This window comes from Carettochelys insculpta, unplaced genomic scaffold, assembly GCF_033958435.1.
Source record: "Carettochelys insculpta isolate YL-2023 unplaced genomic scaffold, ASM3395843v1 scaffold_0035, whole genome shotgun sequence".
NCBI classification, from domain to species: Eukaryota; Metazoa; Chordata; order Testudines; family Carettochelyidae; genus Carettochelys; species Carettochelys insculpta.
This window is the reverse complement of record NW_027439072.1, coordinates 1,158,857-1,178,365: the sequence shown is the minus strand read 5'-3', so window position 1 is coordinate 1,178,365 and position 19,509 is coordinate 1,158,857. Positions and strand designations below refer to the sequence as shown.

General features: G+C 52.9%; 2 non-coding genes across 2 annotated transcripts; one reads left to right on the top strand and one right to left on the bottom strand.

Annotated features, from left to right (window-relative positions):
• Nucleotides 1–4,553: 4,553 nt before the first annotated feature.
• TRNAQ-CUG (transfer RNA glutamine (anticodon CUG)) lies at nt 4,554–4,625 on the bottom strand. Its single transcript has one exon. It is a non-coding gene; the product is annotated as a tRNA-Gln (tRNA).
• Nucleotides 4,626–15,024: 10,399 nt separating this feature from the next.
• TRNAL-UAG (transfer RNA leucine (anticodon UAG)) lies at nt 15,025–15,106 on the top strand. Its single transcript has one exon. It is a non-coding gene; the product is annotated as a tRNA-Leu (tRNA).
• Nucleotides 15,107–19,509: the final 4,403 nt, after the last annotated feature.

Genomic DNA, 19,509 nt, shown 5'->3' with positions numbered 1-19,509 from the left:
GTTTATCCCTTACTGGCCCACCAGGCCCACAGCTCCTTCGTCCTTCCACCTCCAACTACTGCCTCCCCATGGAATTAGAAGTCAAATCCAGTATGAGAATATAAGTGTTTTCACCATCTGGAGATAGGGAATTGCTGGCACTCTCCTGCATCCTACAGAGATTGGCTGTGCAGCTGTTTTACTTGGTTCTCACAGGGCTGCTCACATTCCCTGATAGTTTTTACTTTACTTGCACCAGCTTCCAATTCCTGAGAAACTTTTACACTGCCTGCTTTGGACCCTTCCAGAGCACAGCCAGTGGTTTCACACTCAGGCAGGTCCTGGCCGTCAGGAGCTGAAACAAACTTCTCCCCAGGCCAAGGGCTGCTCTGGCTCTTACAGACATGCACCTTTCCTGTTTACTGTCCTTCACCTCACTCCCATTTTCTGCAGTCCCCACAGACAGGTCAGGAAAAGTTTCAGGGAAATTCTCTTCCTCAAGAGCTCCCCCAAACAATAACTCACCCCTGTCTGGCTCCACAGGGGCACTGCTCCCTTGAGCCACAACCAGCTCCTGGGTTTCACCTACACCCAGGATCACTTCTGGCCCATCAGGCAGATTCCCACGTAATCCCCCTCCAGGCAGACAGCCAGTACCACCGGACAGAAGGTTAGGGTCCCTTTCCTCCCTTCTGCTACCAGCTCCTTTATCTTCATCAGTCAGCATAACTCCATTGCCCATCTGTTCTTGTGTCCTGGTGAGAGGATGACTCTGGTAGGACAGAGTCCTCTCACCCCCTCCCAGTAACACCTCAGCATCAGGCAAAGAACAAGTACCAGAATCGTCTGGTCTCTGGGATTCCCTGATGATACTAACTGGATTAGACCAACTTAAAGCATCATCCCCCCTGAGAGACACAGAGGTAGGCCCACTTCCCATCTGGGCTTCAGCTGCCCTCAGATCCAGCTCTGGGATCTTGGCTCCATCTTGAGCCCCCACAGGCTCAGGCAAAGGATTCACTTCCCCAGAAGCAGAAGCACTTTTTTTTTTTGCACCAAGGACCAGTGTCCTTAGCAGGGATACCACTGCCCATCCCAGAGCCATTCCCTCTGCTCCAGCCCCCATGGCTGGGTTTAGGCACACCTGGAATGCTCTTTCCTGGTGGTTCCTTCTCCAGCCACCCCAGGCTGGGGAATCTTCCTTAGACAATGGGCTAGTTTCCTCATTGGCACCTTTTCCAAATGCAGGCTCTGCTCTCTCCCCAGGCCGCTGCTGCTGTTCAACACAGACAGACAATGGGAGACACTCTCTCCTTTGTCCCAGCCTCCCGGCTGGTCTCCGCACACACACAGAAGGTGGTGCAGCTTCTCTCACAGACAACTTGCCATTCCCAGTGGACAAGCTGCTTTCCTGCACAGACACACAGGCACCTTCCTCAGCCCAGGCCTGGAAAACTCTTCGCAGGTCTGTCTTGGCCACTAGTAGATGATGGGTTGGAATCGCTCCTTCCCTCCTTGAGCTGTGGCAGGCCACTCGGTTCAGAGCTCCATGCAGTCCAGGGTTCCCTGCCCCGATCCGGGCTCACCTCTGCAGGATTCTCCCCAGCCCTCAGCTCCGCCACTGCACATCCACGCTGCCTTGTCCAACTTCTTTAATCTCGATTCAGTTTCCAGGTGCTGCCACTTCACAGCGGAGTTGCTCAGCATGGTTGCAGGCTCTCAGGCTGATGCCCTCTGCACCCCACGATTCCTGGAAGAATCCCTTCAGTGTGCCAGGCTCCTTGTGGCTCACAAGTTGCCCGGGGTTAGGCCGTAGGCCCCTCTGCCCTCTGGGACCGACTCCAACAGACTCTCAGAGGAACCCCTTCTTCAGTGTGACACCCGCTCTCAAGGACCATGAGCACACTGTCTTGGGAAGAACTTATTCAGTGTCAGCCTCCTTGTGGGTCACTTGTTTTCTGGGGGTTGGGCCCTCAGCCCCTCCACCTTCTGGGACCGACTCCAACAGATTCCCAGGAGTAACCCCTGCTCGGGTGTGGCACCCCCTCTCGAGAACCTCGACCGCAGTTGCTTGGGTTCGGCCGCAGGCCCCTCCGCCTTGGGGAGCTGCACCTCACTGCCCTTCAGCACACCTGGGTCTCGCAGGCCCCACTTCTTCCAGAGCCCCGGTCACTTACTGCTGGATGCTCCATCCTCGGGGTGCAGAACATCCCACTGCTGACACCAGTGTGATGGGGTTCTGGGGTCCCCTATGCTCTGCACCCTGTCTGCAGGCAGGAGAGTCTCTCACTCAGCAGGAAAACAGCGGGTTTATTAGCCGACAGGACACAGCATTATACAGAGGAGTCAGTGCAGCAGGCAGACAGAGCCAGTCCAATTCATGTTGGGGAGAGGAGGCCCCGAGGGGCCCCCAGAGCCGGGGACTTGCCCCCTCCCTTGTTTTGCTCTCCCTCAGCCCAGACTAACTGCTTCCCAAATCCCAGTTCCAATTCAAACCCCTCAGGCTCCACCTCCTCCTTTGTCTGCAGTACAAAGGTGTTACCTGGTCATCAAGGTTACCCTCAGCAGGAGCCCCACACCCTGTGTGAGCCCCACACACACACAGGTATCCCCCACTTCATCACAGAGGCGCCAAAGGACTTCTTGTTGTTTTTATCAGCTACTGGCTCTTTGCTGAAACGTGGTCCTGAAGAGCACCCAGAGCTTCTTTTCTGAGGGTGGTCTCAGGGTGCGCTTCTTGCTCAGGATGAGAAAGCTCCAGGGTTCCAAAGCCCAAACTAGCCCTTCTTCTGCCTTTCTCTGACAGTGAGTCAGGACAAGTGGGGGCTGGTGTCCTTGTGTGTGTTTTTCTTCCCTTCATTTCCTCAAGATGTGGCCCCTGCTGTTACGACACCTGTCCCGTTTGCTGTGGCAGCACCTCTCACTGGCAGAAGCTGCAAAGGTCCAGCTTTTGACTCAGCACTTGTCTGGATAACTTGGCATTTCCCCCCTCCTGGGACCAAGTCCTTCAATTCTCTGTCACTCCCACAGTGACCCTGCAGTCTTCTCATTCCCTGCCACAGGCCTGGTCTACACCATGACCTCAGTGGCAGCTGGGGGAACCTAGGCCCATCCTCCATCTGCTCCAGCCCCAGGGGGACCTGACACCCCATACAACTGGGCTTTCCCCTCCCAGCTCTCACTGCTCCTCCCTGGACTCCTTCCTACACCTCCCCCTTCAGTTGGCTGGACTGGCTCTGAACCCTCAGCCTCTCAAGTGTCACTCTGTGAATGTCTTGTCTCTTTACTCACAGGGCCACCTTCTGACCCATGGCAGTGGTGCTGGTGTTAGCCTGTCTCACTCATGTCTTGATTTAGGGGGCTCTGGGCCAATGCATGCAGCCAATGCAAGCCCAGCTTCCCCGACACACTCACTGCCCTGTGGTGTGTGTGCGCCCAGGGACAGGATTGGAGTCTGCGGTGTTAATGATACGACTTTAAATGGTTGTAGAGGGACAGTGGAGCTGCACAGGCCAGAGCCCAGATGAGGCCAATTCTCTCTCTCTCTAATCGGTTGCCCTACAGCACCCGAGGCAGAGGCCCAGGCCAGGCAGCTGCAGGGACATTAGCTCAGCAAAGGTGCCCACTGAGTGTGTTTCTACAGGACAAGGTGAGCCCAGGGGAGGAGCAAAGAAGTGCACAATAGCACAGGAGGCCTCTTTAAACAGCCACACCTGCCCCTCGGGTGTCCCCAGCCAGCCAAGGAGTGGCAGAAAGGTTCCTGGCAGTGTTCACCTTGGGATGTTTCAAAAGCCCAGGCACCACTCAGGTGAGCTGGCTGAGGGGAAAAGGAAAAGGATTGCTAATGTGTTGTACTCTGCACACCGCATTCAAATCCCATTATTGTTTGGCCTTTCTGCTTCCTTTCCTACTGAAGTCTCTTCTGTGCCTCCTGCTTTCAACACACGCCATCCCCGACCCTGCTGGGTTCCAGCTCCTCTGCTGGGCAGACTCCAAGCACAAGGTAACTGCATGAGGCTGGAGGGGGATGCTTGAATGTTCCATGGCAGGGCCCAATCTATCTCCTATGCCAGCCCCACAGTGCCACACTCCGCCCTGCTAAGCAGGGCCCCAAACACACCTGGGGAATGCGATGCCTCAGCCAGGCAGAGGGGAAAGGACAGCTGTGACTCAGCTGCAGACAAGGGCATGGGAATATGCCTGGGAGGGAAGGCCCTTTTCCCCAAGGCTGCCTCAGGGGCTCTGGTTTCTCCCAGCTGCTGGGCTGGGCTGTGCAGAGCTGGGGAAGGTGCAGACCTTTGCCCTGGGCAAATGAACCTGGCACTCCCCTCTCTCTGCCCTTGACAGCAGTGCATCTCTTTGCAGCACCTGCCACAGATCCTCCTGAATTCCTAGAAGGGCTGCTGTGTTCTTGAGGCTGAACTTATTGCAGGTATATTAGTGAACCAACCCAACAAGAGACCCAGCTCCAGGGAGCCTCATTCCTCAACCAAGAGGAAGAAATTTTCACTCACATGCATGAAGAGTCCCCCTTGATTTACAGACCGGGAAGAGATTTACACTGAACAAACAGAAGGTCCCACTGAGATTTGAACTCAGATCACAGGATTCAGAGTCCTGAGTGCTGCCCATTACACCATAGGACCGGTCCCTTTTTTTTTTTCTCAGCTCCTGTAACTCTTTTTAGGCTGGCACCCTGCAGCGCTTGCCACCCTCCAGCTGTTTCGCCACTCAGGACACTGCTTCCTGCCCCATCTCTGCTGCTGTCCTCCCCCAGACATCAATCCCTGCCCTTCTTTCTGCTAAGCCCAGAGAGACTAGACAGGTTCATTATTCTTTTAAAGTAACCAGCCTGGACAGAACTAACGGAGAAGCAGAGACTGGAAAGGCTGGTGGTGATTGTCGAGGAATACCTGGGTGAGGGAGGATACAATAACCCTGGCTCAGAATTCACACACATTTAAAAGTGCGCAGATACATGTGGCTGAATGGGATACATTTTATAGACTCTCAGTGAGCACCTCTATGCTCACATCACTCTCTCTTGTCAGATGACTGAAGGGTTTGCTAGGGTTATATACATTGGCAGTAGCAAATGTTGAGGGTTCATCTCCATATGAGAAATACGCATAGAATAGAAATCCAGAATGTGATGGGAAAAGGGAGGTCTTTAGATTTGAACAAAAATCTCTTAAACTGTATTTAGACAGCCTACCACGGAACTGTACCACCACACAAAGAGTGCCCCTTGGATTCCTTCATCTTCAGTCCCCTGCAGGGCAAACACTGTTTCCCCCAGCTTCTGTCCCTTCCCCAGCTCACAGTGGTTTTACAAATGGGGTTTGATTAAACTTTGTTTCTCGATGCACATATTACAGCTCATCCCCTGCTTCTCTGGTTTCTCCCACTAACAGAGCTACAGCCACTTAGGGAGACAGATTACCAGCATGTGTGGGGTACCTCTCTCTCATCTGCTTGGAGCATCATGAATCACTGCAAAAAGAACCTGCTGAAGGACACCCACCAATCAATCAGATGCTGCTGAGTTTGCAGTCAGTGGCAGTAATTTCTCTGTCTGGCACTTTTGATGATCCTGCAGCTTGCTTCCTGGGGATGGTTAGACTGCAGCTGCTATTTAGGGACACAGAGGTACAGACATTTCAGTGCTCTACTCTGGTTCTGCTCCCCCTCCTGCAGAGAGGGCGAATGGAACCTTTGCAATTGGCCCACATTTCAAATAAGGTATTTCCAGATGAACCATGCAATTGGCAAGGCACAAATTGCGCCAGTTACTTTGAGATACACCTGCAGTCTAACCATAGGTGGTCAGTGTCTTTCCTCTTCCTTTTTGGCTGCCACCCCCAAAAAAGCCATGCAACGGTGAGGGCCTGTGAGGTGTTGAAACCAGCTTTGGCGGTGATTGAGCTGAGCTCTGAGGTGTACAAAGCGGTGAGCTGCTCGTCTTTCAGTAGTGCAATGGCTTGGGGCCAATATTGCAAAGAAACGCTCTGAGTTCAAGTTTCCTCTACTGTACCAGATGCTGTTTGGGAAGAAGGGGCTTTTGAAACCCAGGGGAGTGTTTCGAAGGGTCCCCTATTACACTCACAGCGTGTATTCTGAAAGCAGCACTTTCAAAGCAAGAGTGGCTGCCATTATGTTAATGAGGTGCTGCACATTCACGGCAGTGCCTCATTAGCATCTGGCGACGTGGCTCATTACCACAGCCCCTCTCAAACAAGAGGCTATTGTGGCCAGAGCCTCTGTGACCTCCCAACCAAGGCTGTTGTGGCCTCCCTCAGCCAGATATTCCCACCCAATCACCACCGAGCTTGCCAATCTTTGCATCTCCATGACTTCTTTCCAGACTGGTAACTGGAAAAGCAACGAAAAGAAAAATGAGCTCTGGGGGCTTCAGAGAAATGTTCCCCTCTGGCCAGTTGGCGCGAGTAGCAACAAGGGTTGGGAGCGATGTCTGGGAGTGGGCAGGGGGAGATGGGGCAGGAAGGAGCACTCAAGGAAAGTGACTCCCCTGGCATTTTACAGCCCTGCAGCACAAGCCAAACCCAGCCGTCCCAGCTCTGAGAGCAGCACCTGGGTGTGCTGGTGGCTGAGTGCCCTGGGCTGGGGCTGGGAAGTGGCCCTGTCAGCGTCTCACTCAGGTCAATGCTGGAAGGGAGTTTAGCTCATGAAAACAGCCCAGGGGCAGGGAAGTGTTTCCCTGGACCCTCCGGCATTTCAGTGGGTCTGGCTGCTTTGGAGCCCAGACACTGACCAGTCCTGCTGCAGTCGTTACCCCAGCGGGGCTTGGGGGTTCCAGTCTCAGACACAGCACACAAAGCCGCCCTCAGCAGCACTGCAAGAGCCATCCCACGGTGTGGCAGCCGCTATGTGCGGTTTGACCTGAAAGCCCAGAGCTGCTCCTTTCCCACAAGGGCAGGAGTGTCCAGGGGGCCTGGAGTACTGGCTTGTCACCAGCATGTGAACCTTCATAACATCCATTGTGGGTCAGAACAAAGGTCCCTCCAGTCCCATGTCCTGTCAGGGCCAACACCTGGTGCTGCAGAAGGTAGCAGTCCGGTACCCCTGAGAGCTGAACCCAGCAGCTCCTGTGTGCTCCTTTCAGCTGTGGAGCAGGAAATATGTCCCAAAGAGGCTTTTCCCCAGCTGCTGAGAAGCACAGAAGAATTCAGGCCTTGCCCGGGGGGGACAGTTGAATGGAGACCTGCCCCAGGCCCTGTGGCTGGCTCTATTGCTGTCAGGGGCAGAGAAACATTCCTTCCCCCTGGGCAAGTATCTGCTCTTTTCCCAGATGTGCACTGCCCAGCCCAGGAGCTGGGAGAGACCAGAGCACTGCATCAAGCCTTGGGGAACCAGCAATTCACTCAGAGGCAGCTGCACCTGTGCCTGACCTCAGCTGAGTCAGGGCTGCCCCTTCCTTGCCAGGGAACTACACCCCTGGCTGTGTATGGGGTCCTGCTTAGCTCCAGGCAGTAGCACTGCAGGGGGCAGAGGTGAGCGGAGGTGACACTGGAGTCAGGCGTTGGCACTTTCAGGGGAAATGAAATCATCCCACCCCGACCTCTGGCAGCAAGAGCTCCGCTCAGCCTCACAGAGGTGTCCTGTGCTTGGAGTCTGCCCAACACAGGAGCTGGGAGGCAGCAGGCTCAGCTGTGGCAGAAATAGCATCCCACAATAGGGCTGGAAATCAAGAAAGGAAGATGCGATTTGAACCCATGCGTGCAAAGCACAATAGACTAGTAATCCATTAGCTTCACCACTCAGCCACCACATCTTCTTTGGTTGCCTGTTTTTCATACATCCTAAAGTCAACCCTGCCAGGAACCTTTCTGCAACTCACTGGTTGGCCAGGGACACAGGATGGGCAGATTTGGCCCCGCAGGGCTACACTCACTCCTGTCCCCTGCAGTGCGGCTTCCTGGGGTGAGCAGGGCCCCAAACACAGATGGGGTGCAGTGCCCCAGCCACACATGGGGACGAGGTTGGGGCAGCCCTGGCTCAGCTGCAGACACTCACATGGGCAGTTGCCTGTGAGGGAAGGGCCTGTCCCCAAGGCTGGCTCAGGGGCTCTGGTCTCTCCCAGCTGCTGGGCTGGGCTGGGCTGGGATGAGCTGGGCTGTGCACAGCTGGGAAAGGGGCAGACACTTGCCTGTGGGGTTGAATGTCAAACTCCCCTCTCTCTGATACTGAGAGCAATAGATCAGTCTGCAGCACCAGCCACAGGGCCTGAGGCAGGTGTCCATGTGCCTGTCCCACCCTGGAGCCTGTGGGGTCCTGTAGCCAGACACAATCCCCTTGCTTTACTCCATCTTGCCCCATTTAGGTGCCTCTGAGCACAAAGCACAAAGAAACAGCACAGTCTTAGAACGTTTGAAAGCACAGATGCGCTTATCTCAAGCCCAGCCTTTTGCTGCTTCAGAACACAGATGTGCAGTGTCAGCATGACCCTGGACTGAAGAATACAGACAAGGGGGCTAACAGGCTAGATGTTGACCACAGGGCCTCAGATTGCCCTTGGCTGGTACTGATAATTGATAGGCCCACACTTCATCCCAGAAGAGGAATCTCCCGCCCATACAAAAAGAATGTCCTGTTTTAAGGACTTGGTTATCTCTATCTTACAAGTGGAAATTGAATTGCAACTGCCTTGTAAGAACTGGCGTCACAAAGGCGAACCAGCAGAACTGGTACCTTTAGATAAGGAAGAATGTGCATGACCCAAGGGGTATAAATAAGAGTCAAGCTGACCACTCTAACTGAGCTCCAATTTCCTGTACCTGCCGGTTGGGTAAGGGTATTGCCTCCCGAGGAGCCAGGGGACGCCCTCCTCATACAGTTCTTCCCAAGGGATTCAGTGAACGACGTTGGCTAGGCCAGGAGTCGAAGGACGCAGGGGGAGAATTATACCTGCAATGTACTTTTGTGCACATTTAATGGTAAGAGCTCTTTAGGCTGAGGCATCTGGTCCTCAAATGGGTAACTTTTCACTTGTAATCTAATTGGCATGTCATATGTATCATCCTACCAGTAGTTAAGAAGATAGAGCAATAACCTTGTAACCATTAAGATTCTTGTTTCTGCTTTTCATAAATAGCAACCATTTAAGCTTTCAGCCTGACTCCTTCCAGCTACTGTAACTCGGCCGAACACAAACAAAGAACCTCAACCGTTTGGCTATATCAGCCTGGTCAGTGGTAAGGTGAAATAAAAGCTGAGCTCTGAGTCGTGCTGCCTCCACAGAGCAGACTCTTGGGGCACCCGTCAGCTGCCCTGGCGGCCCACTGCGAAGGGACGGTCTGTCCTAGCTGTTAAAGACTTGGGTGGAATAAGCTCTCTGCCCCAACATTTGGGGTACCCGTCAGCCACACTGGCTGCCCACTGCAAAGGAACTGCCTGTCCTAGCAGCTAAAGACTCGCATGTGATAAGGCTCACGGACCACTCATTACCCGGCCATCGGCTAACAGGTCCCTGCTCAGCAGTGCCCGGAGAAAGGCTGTTGAAATTGCTGTTTTCTCCTGCTGCCCTGGGAGCTGGGCACTTCCCCCCGGCACAAGAGCACAGGCAGAATATGGCCCCTGGCTGCACTAAATGCAGTGTGGGGAGCTCCTGAGAAAGTACCAGTGGGGAGCACATGGGGCTGGGCACAGAGAGTGAGGGGACAAACCCCACGGGTGGGAGAAAGTGCTGGGGGTGCAGAGACACACACGGGGCTGGCAGCCGAAAGCTTTTCCACACTCGCTCCTACTGCTCCCAGGGACTGGACCAGAGCGGCAGCTGCAGCTTTTGGGGCTGTAATAGCCTGAACGTCCAGCAATCCGCCTTCCTCTGGCAGTGGGTCTGTGCACACCCGAGCCCTCCCTCCCCATGGGTGGGAACAACCAGTCTGAAGTGTGGTGGGTCCCTCCCCACTCCCTCACTGCCTGGAGCCCAGGGGTTAGTGATTGTCCCCTGGACTCGTCTCTGCCTGTCAGACCCACACACTGTCAGGCCAGGCAGCCCCTGCTGGTGCCCCTCTCTGACCTCCTGCCCATGGCCAGTCCCAGGGCCTCCCTCACCTGTAGGGCAGGGGGACATTTGTGGGTGCAGCACCCACTCCCACTGCACTCACCATCAATGCTGCCGGAGGAAGAGGTGGGGCAGAGACAGGGATAGGGAGGGGGTAAACCAAGGGGGAGGGGACAGGGCTTGGGACAGAGGGGAGCTGTTCCATCCCTTCCCAGGGCTGTGGAGCACATGACCAGTGCTAGCCCTGAACCCCCTTCACCAGTTGCGTCTGCACAGTGGAACAGAAAACGTTGAGACACGGACCTGGGGCAAGGTCTGGAGCAAAGCTCCCTCTTCCCCTGCTGCAGTGTCCTGCCCTGGGCACAGCACAGCCCATGCATGGCCATGCTCTGCTTTAGGGCTGGGCCCTGCCCCAGCTCTGTCAGTGTGTCCCTGCTCGATGGGGGCAGACCAGGGCTATGGCTGGCCATAAGCAGGGTTTGGTGTGGGGCTGGCCCCAGCCTGGATATGTGCCTGTGCCCCTGCCGGGCAGGTACAGACTGCGGTTATGGCCAGTCATGGGCAGGGTTTGCAGACTTTGTGTCTCCCCCTGACACTCTCTGCTCCTTTCCATCTGCTCTGTTACCGTAACGACCCCAGCTGGATCGGTCCCTTCTCTGCCGGCCAGGTGCCCATGCCGTCACCGACCCCAGCTCTCCCATTGGCTGTGAATCCTGAGCAAGGGTGTCAGTGAGGGAAAAGCCTGCAAGTAAGTGCAGGGACACAGCTTCTGTGCACTCGCAGTGAAGCATCTGCTGGGCAGTCCTGCCGCCGAGCAGGGTTGGGAGGCTCGGCCCACCTGGGGCTGCAGCTGGGGACTGGAGCTGGGCTTCTTCGCCCACGTGGGGTTGCAGCTGGGGACCACAGTTGGGGTCCCCGACTCAACCCAATGTTGCAACCGGGAAGCCAGAGCGGGTGAGGGACTTGCCCTGCTCTGCCTCCCTGGCACTGCATCTGGGGAGCGTACAGCCCCTTTCTCCCATGGCCCATGGTACTGAGTGTCAGAGTTCACCAGAGCTGCTCCCTGGAAATGCGGCGGAGGGAAAAGCTTCCAGGCCTGGAGTGCATGGGGAGCACACAGCCTGTAACAGAGAGACGTGAGCAGCACATCTCGCCCACACCGGCTAGGAGTGAAGGGAACTGTCTCTTTTGCCGTAGCTGTTTAGAACATAAGAACATAAGAATGGCCATACTGGGTCAGACCAAAGGTCCATCCAGCCCAGCATCCCATCTGCCGACGGTGGCCAATGCCAGGTGCCCCAGAGAAGGAGAACAGAAGACAATGATCAAGTGATTTATCTCCTGCCATCCAGCTCCTGCCCTTGTTCTGAAGGCTAGGGCACCATACTTTATCCCTGGCTAATAGCCATTTATGGACCTAACCTGCAAAAATTTATCAAGCTCTTTTTTAAACCCTAATAGAGTCCTGGCCTTCACAGCCTCCTCGGGCAAGGAGTTCCACAGGTTGACTGTGCACTGTGTGAAGAAAAATTTCCTTTTATTAGTTTTGAACCTACTACCCATCAATTTCATTTGTGTCCCCTAGTTCTTGTATTATGGGAAAAGGTAAATAATTTTTCTATATTCACTTTCTCCACACCATTCATGATTTTATATACCTCTATCATATCGCCCCTCAATTGCCTCTTTTCCAAACTGAAAAGTCCCAGTCTCTCTAGCCTCTCCCCATATGGGACCCGTTCCAAGCCCCTAATCTTCTTAGTCGCCCTTTTCTGAACCTTTTCTAATGCCAATATATCTTTTTTGAGGTGAGGAGACCACATCTGCACGCAGTACTCAAGATGTGGGCGTACCATAGTTTTATATCGGGGAAGTATGCTATCTTTTGTCTTATTATCGATCCCTTTTTTAATAATTCCTAACATCCTATTTGCCTTACTAACTGCCGCTGCACACTGCGTGGATGTCTTCAGAGAACTATCCACTATAACTCCAAGATCCCTTTGCCTAACACCTCTGAGAACCAGCTGCTCTGACTCACCCCAGGTAAAACCCTCCCCACCAGCCTTTCCCTCCCGGCCACAGCCACCTCCCTGGCCTGGCCAAGTGCCATCTCCCCCACCCCCACCCATTCAGGAGGTGACTGCGATGGGCCTTCCCCTGGCCTGCTGCTCACACAGCTCCCCTGTCTTTGTAACCTTCACAGCCTCCCCCTTCTCCACCCCCTCAAACACAGGTTGCAGCTCTGCACTCACCAGGCCCTTCACAAGTGACCCTGTCACACACACCTGCTACCCCAATCCAGCTCCCACCTCCTTCTTCCCTTGCTCCCCCTCTGCCTCTCTGCTTGCAGCTGCAGTCCTTCGCCTTGGCCTGGAAGCTTCCTGTCTGTGTCTGTGAAGCCCCTAGCAGCCGGCACTGACACACACACTGCCAGGGACGCACAGATCGCGTGCTCTACGACAGCACTGTGTGAATTCAATCAGGACTCTGAGTAGCGCGACTCCCCCAGGGTGGTTGCTGATGGGGAGAAGCTTCACCGGCTGTGGCCTCCCTGGCTCTGACTCAGAGCATGTGTGGAAGTTCACTGGCACCAAGGCGCAGGTGGGGCCCCCCAGTATAAAAAGGATGTGGATTTGCTGGAGCAGGTTCAGCGGAGGGGAAAAAAAATGATGAAGGGTCTGGAGCACAAGACCTATGAGAGAGGCTGAGGGATTTGAGCTTTTTTAGTGTACAGAAGAGAAGACTTATGGGTGATTTAATAGCAGCCTTCAACTTCCTGAAGCGGAGCTCTGAAGAGGAGGGTGAGAAACTGTTCTCAGTGGTGTCAGATGGCAGAACGAGGAGTAATGGTCTGAGGTTGAAGAGGGAGAGGTGTAGGTTAGATATTTGGATAAACGACTTCACCAGCGGGGGGACTGAAGCATTGGAATGTGTTGCCTAGAGAGGTGGTGGATTCTCCATCTCTCAACGTTTTCAAATCCCGGCTGGCTGGGATGACTTAGTGGGGGTGGATCCTGCTTTAAGCAGGGGGCTGGACTTGAGCACCTCCTGAGGTCCCTACCAGCCCTATGAGTCTGTGATTCTGTGAGCCTGGGGCAGCCCACCCTGGAAATGCCATGTCTCTCCTGCTCAAGACACTGGTACAGTAAGAAGTGATTGAAACTACCCACTCGCATGTACACAGTGCTCTTCTCACCCCAATAGGCCACCTGCCACCCATCCCTTCAGGGTGTCAAGAGCAAACAAATGAACAGGACAGGAGGTGTTCCATGGCAGGTCACAGGCGCACAAAGCCGGCAGAACCCTTCTTCCAAGCAGTGCTGGGGAGTTTGCAGGCATGAAAGTCCTTCTGCAAAACACCCCCAGCTGGGGTGGGTCATTCAGTGCTTTTCTCAGAGCTCTGCTTGTAGAGAGGGGACCCCAGAGGGGAGGAGCCGGAAACTGGGAAAGATGCAGCTGCCTCTGATCTTCCTGGTGCCATGTGGCTTGTGTTTCCTCTGTCCCAGCCACAAACTACCCAGCATGTAGCTTGGAAGCCTCAGGGTTATGTGCATGGGCAGAGCAAAGCCGAGCTGCTGCGCCTTCAGCTGTACCCCTCGCTTTCCCAATGAGCCAACAAGACAGCAGGTGCTACAGGATGGGCCATTAAGCAGGCGAGGCAGCGTATTGCCCAATCGTCTGTGAGTGTGACCCAGAAACCTACCACACACTCTGTAGCACAGACAGACAGACGGACAGACACATCCTGCACCCAGCTACAAAGGCTGTTCACACACAGAAACGAGGTTCTGATATTTGACAGCTAAACCATTTCCCTCAAATGTCACATTAAGCACATCTGCCCATCACACAGGCAGGTGGAGGGTTTGTGGTCCCAGTTGCTCACAACCGGACACATCCAAAGCCATGAACCACCAGCCTGGCTCAGTCACAAAGCGACAGTGGTCCCTGCTGCCCCAAGGCTGACAGAGAGTCCCTCAAGACCACCACTGCCCAATCCACCCAGGACCTGCTCCTTACTCACTCAAACAGAGCTTTGCTTGTTTTCCTTCCACCCAGAATCCCACTTCTCTTCCTGGGTTACCAGGAGCCATTCCTGGAGCACCATTGGACAGGCACAGGATTCTGCCTCCCTGCAGCCAGCCTCACCTGCACAGGCTTTGGCAGGAGAAAGAGTGGTGCTCCATTAACTGCACTGAGGTGCTAAGCTGCTCTCCTGCCTGCCTCAGCTTTACTTCCTTCTTCTGCCCCGTTCCAGCCTCACTTCTTCCTTTAGCAAGTCACGCAAAGGAGGCCAGCAGGAGAGCCGGCCTCAGTAGGTCAATCCTCAAGGGCAGAGGAGGCCAAGACACAAGCCTCCTGAAAAAGACCGGCCGAACTTGTGTAGCTTCCCCAGTCTGAGAGCGACGTATATGCTCTGCTGATACCTCTACCCTTTTTCACACAGCAGTTGGGTTTACCCCGGAGACAGAATGAGACCAGCTCTTCTCAGCCCCAAAGGGGAGCAAAGCAACCAAAGCACTGCTGTTTTCATGGGGCTTTAAACAAGTACATTGCATGCGTAAAGCAAATATAACAGCCACTCTGCTACAGAAGTTCTATCTGGGTTGGGTTCCCCTCCCATCACGTCCATCCACAAGTCACTGCTCACCCTGGCCCACGTGGGGAGCCCTTCAAAGGCTCAGCTGCCAGAGCAGAGGATGGCAGCTGCACCCAGGAACTGTGACTCCAGCTTTAAGAGTATCATGACCAGTAATCCCCATCATCTTCCTCTGTGTGTCAGTGTGATCTGGGATAAAAAGCAGCCAAGAGAGACGGCAGGGGAAGGTTAGGATGTGCTAAAAGCCATCTTTTTGGAATACTGTGTCACAGCCCCCTTTTATTGAAAACATGCTGACATTTTCACTAGGTATGACATATGAGGCGTTTTAAAACTTCCTGTGTCCTCTTGGTGTAAACTGTTCTGAAACTCAGGAAATGTCAAGAGAGGCTGATGCTCGCGTCAGGTGACTTTTGTAGGTAGTGTGGCCGAGTGGTCTAAGGCGCTGGATTTAGGCTCCAGTCTCATTGGAGGCGTGGGTTCAAATCCCACCACTGCCATCTCTTTGTCAACTGGAAGATGGATAGAAAGCTGCATTGATGGCCAGACCACAACATTTGGAACTGACATCTCTGTTTGGAGATGGGTTTCAAATATGATGTCCTCATGATCAATTCTCTGTCTTGCAAGGTTCAACATCTTTATTGAAAAGCTGGATGAGGGGGAATACTACACCCTTAGCAAATTTGCAGATGACCCTAAACGAGGGGAAGAGGTAGATCTGCTGGAGGGTAGGCATAAGGTCCTGAGTGACTTGGATAAATTGCAGGGTGGGGTCAAAAGAAATGTCATGAGGATCAATAAGGACAAATGGGCTGTGGCCACATTTGGCCAAAACCTCAAAATAGCCATGCTGATGGCCAGCTACTCTGCTGATAGGAATAGGGGGATTTCAAAGTCTGCGGGGTCCTTTGGAAACCTGCCTGTGCACCAAAAGGAGATGATGCCAACACCCAACCCCACTGGATGACTTCACCGTGCTTGCCAACACAACAAGATATTGCATCAGGAACTGGATTTGAGAGAAGGTCTGCCAGATCCAAACAACCACCTGTCGAGACTAGAGACCATGTTATGTCGTATTTCCAGTGCTTTCGATGTAGGATTTCTGCCAACAGTATAGTGGCTTATTCCATATTTGTTGCTGTACTTAGAATCAGTTTTATTTTAAAATGAAGAGGGCTTCTCAAGAGGGGAGGGAATGTGGTGCTTTAGGTGTAAGACTGCTTGTAACTACTAGAACTGTGAATCCAGGCTGCTGGCAGTCTGGAAACACAGAAAACATGAAGAAGAAGTTAGAAGATTCGCAGGGGCCTTACAGAGAGCTACAAAATGGTGCAGCAGCTTTGTCAACAGGTCTCACTTTTGGAAATAAAGTGTGTGGATGTGTGTTAGCGCCTTGCTTGTACAGTACCACAGGCTGGAGGGAGCAGGTCCCTCACAATCCTGGGTGTCCCTGAGGAGTGTCACACTCAGCTTAGAAGATTGAAAAGCGGAGTTCCCTTGTCCCTGCTCTGCCCTCTTTGTGTGCAAAAGGACACTTGCCTCCACTGGCTGCCTCCACATCAGCTCCAGTAGCGCCACACCACAGCAGTGGTTCACAATCTGTGACCTGTTTGCAGCTCAGTCAGCACCCACTTGTGACATCCTCACAAACACATAGGTAGTATTGGACACAGCCCACATTACACGCTGTGGTTTCGTATGCAGCCTACAGTAGTGAACAAGTTGAGAACCATTGTGCTCGAAATGCTCAGAAGAGCCAAGTCTGGGTTAAAATTCCCCTCTGGCTGGTTCACCACCCATTCAGCCCGGCCCAGACTCTGGGAATGGGAAAGAAAGTAACTTCTGGAGGACATAAAATACCCTCAAAAAGTCCAGCAGCTCCAGATCAACCAAGAGATTATCAGACTGAGAATCGGGTGCCAGATAGAGGGGTCTGTAACTGTACCTGCTGAGCCGCAGGGGAGGGAAACCATCATTCATTGCTTCTGTGAACTCCAGCACAGACAGAGAACTGCTGCCTGGTTCTTCTTTCCCCTGCAAGTTGTGTTGGGACAGAGGTCATCAATGGTCTTGGTAAGAAGCTGTAACATTTGTAAGTTCTCCCTGGTTGTTTACACAGCTTTTCATTCCTGTGCTGGCTAAAGTGGGGCCAGCCAACCAATCAGCTGCTCTGGGACTGTCATTAGGGCTGCAGGGAGTTGCCTCATCAGAGACCGAGGCTTCATTACTTGCTTGGCAGACGGTGGTCTGGAGGGTTGTTACTCCTTTAAACCCTGACAGTCTGACATTGGGATTTCTGAGTGCCCCAGAACACCCCTTACTGTCTCCTCTTCACTAGCAAGTAGCCTCTTTTTGCTTTTTTGTCACATGGTTGGCAGAGTGAAGAGGCACAGCTCGGTGAAGTGCATGTACGGTCCCCCGCCCTGCTCATGAACTCTCTGCAGGGAGACACCAGCTAATCTCCTGCTTCTCAGAAATTTTCTTCTTCCTGTAAAGAATGTGCCAACAGGAGCTTTGTACTGCTGAAGGATTTGGGGAATGTGTCCTCAAATGTAAAGGTGCGCCCATGTAATGCCTTGAAAACAAAGCCTGATGGGAGCAAGTGAAGCAAAGCGTTTTCATCTCTTGTAAATAGCTTGTTGTTGGAAAGTCACATTTTCTGACTTTCCCCAGGGTAAGAATTGTGGAGTCTCACCAGTGCTTGAAGTTGTTGTGGGCTACAGGGCACTCATGACTGCTGTGTCAGATATGGATTACAGAGGGATCCCTTCATGGAAGCCTTATGAAGTGAAAAAGGGTTGGAATAGTGGTTGATTCAGCTTGCTGGAAGCCTTTGGGCTATACAGCGGTAAAACTGGTTTGACTATTTCTTCCCCCTGCTGTTAGAAGGTGGACCTAAAAATGGGTCAAAAACTATTCTGCTAGAATTCATCTTGTTAGAAGCGGAACGCCGGTCCAGCACAAAGGTTGCATTACCTCCAGTTCAGAGAGGGAATGCAGCAAGGGCCATGTCTACACAAGCCACTTCCTTTCGGAAGGGGCATGGTAATGAGTGAGGTCGGAAGATGACAGTGAGGTGCTGCCATCAACATGCAGTGCCTCATAAGCATAATGGAGGACAGGGCGATTGAAGAGTGCCACTTTCGAATCTAGTACCATCTGTGTGGGGGGGGGCCTGTCGAAAGGACCACCTATTCTTCAAATGTCCCTTCTTCCTGTTTAGTTTTATGAAGGGGCGAGCGTAGACAAGTCAAAAGTGATGTGTCAGGGAGTGCAGGGACTGGGAAGACTTGGAAGTGGGGCATTTGAAGTGGGTAGGGAGAACGTTTGGGTGTGTGGATTGGCTCTTTCCAGTATAGGATGACTGAGCCTGAGAGGCAAAGGGCACTGCTCCATCTGCTTGAGCTGGGACGCTTACTTGAGGCTTCGTTTTGAATTCTGGGTGTGGTATTTTCCCAAGCTTATGCCATGTGACTTTTCTGCCTCTTCATTAAAAGCACATTTTCTACACTCAGACTCTGTGCTTGTGAGTGGGGAAGCATTGCCCCTGCAAAGCACCCAGGGCTCTTCAAATTTCCCAGGCTTCTGGGTGGGGGCTCCAGCCGGTTCTATGTGAGATAGATGAAAAGGGACCCCTAGATGTTGAAACAGACCCTGGTTGCTGCCGACTCATTCTGACAAAAGGCTTACATTTCATAGCTGTAGACCCTCTTATCAGACTGAGCTCCTTCATGAGTCCCTCAGTAAATCAAAGGGGTGACTATCCTCCAGTCTCTTTCATAGAGTACTAGAAGTGGAAGGGACCTCACGAGGTCAACAAGCCCAGTTCCCTGCACATTTCCTTGCACAGACTCCCCAAATGTCAATCAAAACTGCAGTAGCTGAGATTTATTCCCCACAAAAAGATCAGTTGCATGTGTTTCCAGGTGGTATTGGTGCAGGAGTCCAGAACTGTGACAAGAGAAAGAAAAGAGAAATTCCAGTCTAATTCCTAAATGTGCTCATGCTGAGCCAGACTGGAAGGTTTCCCTTTCCCATAACTTCTAGCAGTTTGTGCTTCCTGGGATGCTTTTCCGATTAGGCCACGTCAAAGGCTTCTTTGTCTTTCCAACATTGTTGCTGCCTTCAGTGTAGGTACAGGAGGAGAGGAGAAATGATCATGTCAATGTCCTTTTCTTTACACGCTCCTCTGGGTGCCAGAAAGATCCTCGGTGTGTGTCAGAGCCAAGCAGCTCATGGTGTCCAGCCCATTGAGCAGCTGCCTTTCATGGCCATTGTGAACCTTTCGCCTACATGTCCCTTCCTAGTGAATGACCAGGGATGGTAACTTAACATCTAGCTGGGTGTGGGTCACTGCTTTGTTGCTACTGCAGAGTTAGTCTCTGGGCATTTCTCAGATTCTGAACAAAGAAAGAACAAACACAAAGAAAGAGCAAATGTTTTGTCTTCCAAAGTAAGAAATGTACGTTTTTGAGAGAGAAATTTATCCCTTATTGCTTCTACCTACCTGAGTGGCCTAATGGATAAGGCGTGGGCCTCTGAAGCCAAGGATTCTGGGTGCAAATCCTAGCTGGGCTAAAGCCCTTTTTCCTGACTGTCAATCTCAAGATAAATGAAAATGTGGGCTTTTAAAATCAGACAGGGTCACTTCAGCAATTGTGCATCACTGGTGCTCTTGAAGTGCCTGAGGTTGACTTCATGTGAATGAGTTGCTGCATATTCATATCACTGCCTCATTTGTATCTGTCATGGGGTTCAGGCTTCCCCAGGCTCTGCACCCCATCTGCAGGCAGGAGTGACTCTTACTCAGCAGGAGAACAGCAGGTTTATTAGCTGACAGGACACAGCATCTTACAGAGGAGTCAGTACAGCAGGCAGAGGCAGCCAGTCCAATCCA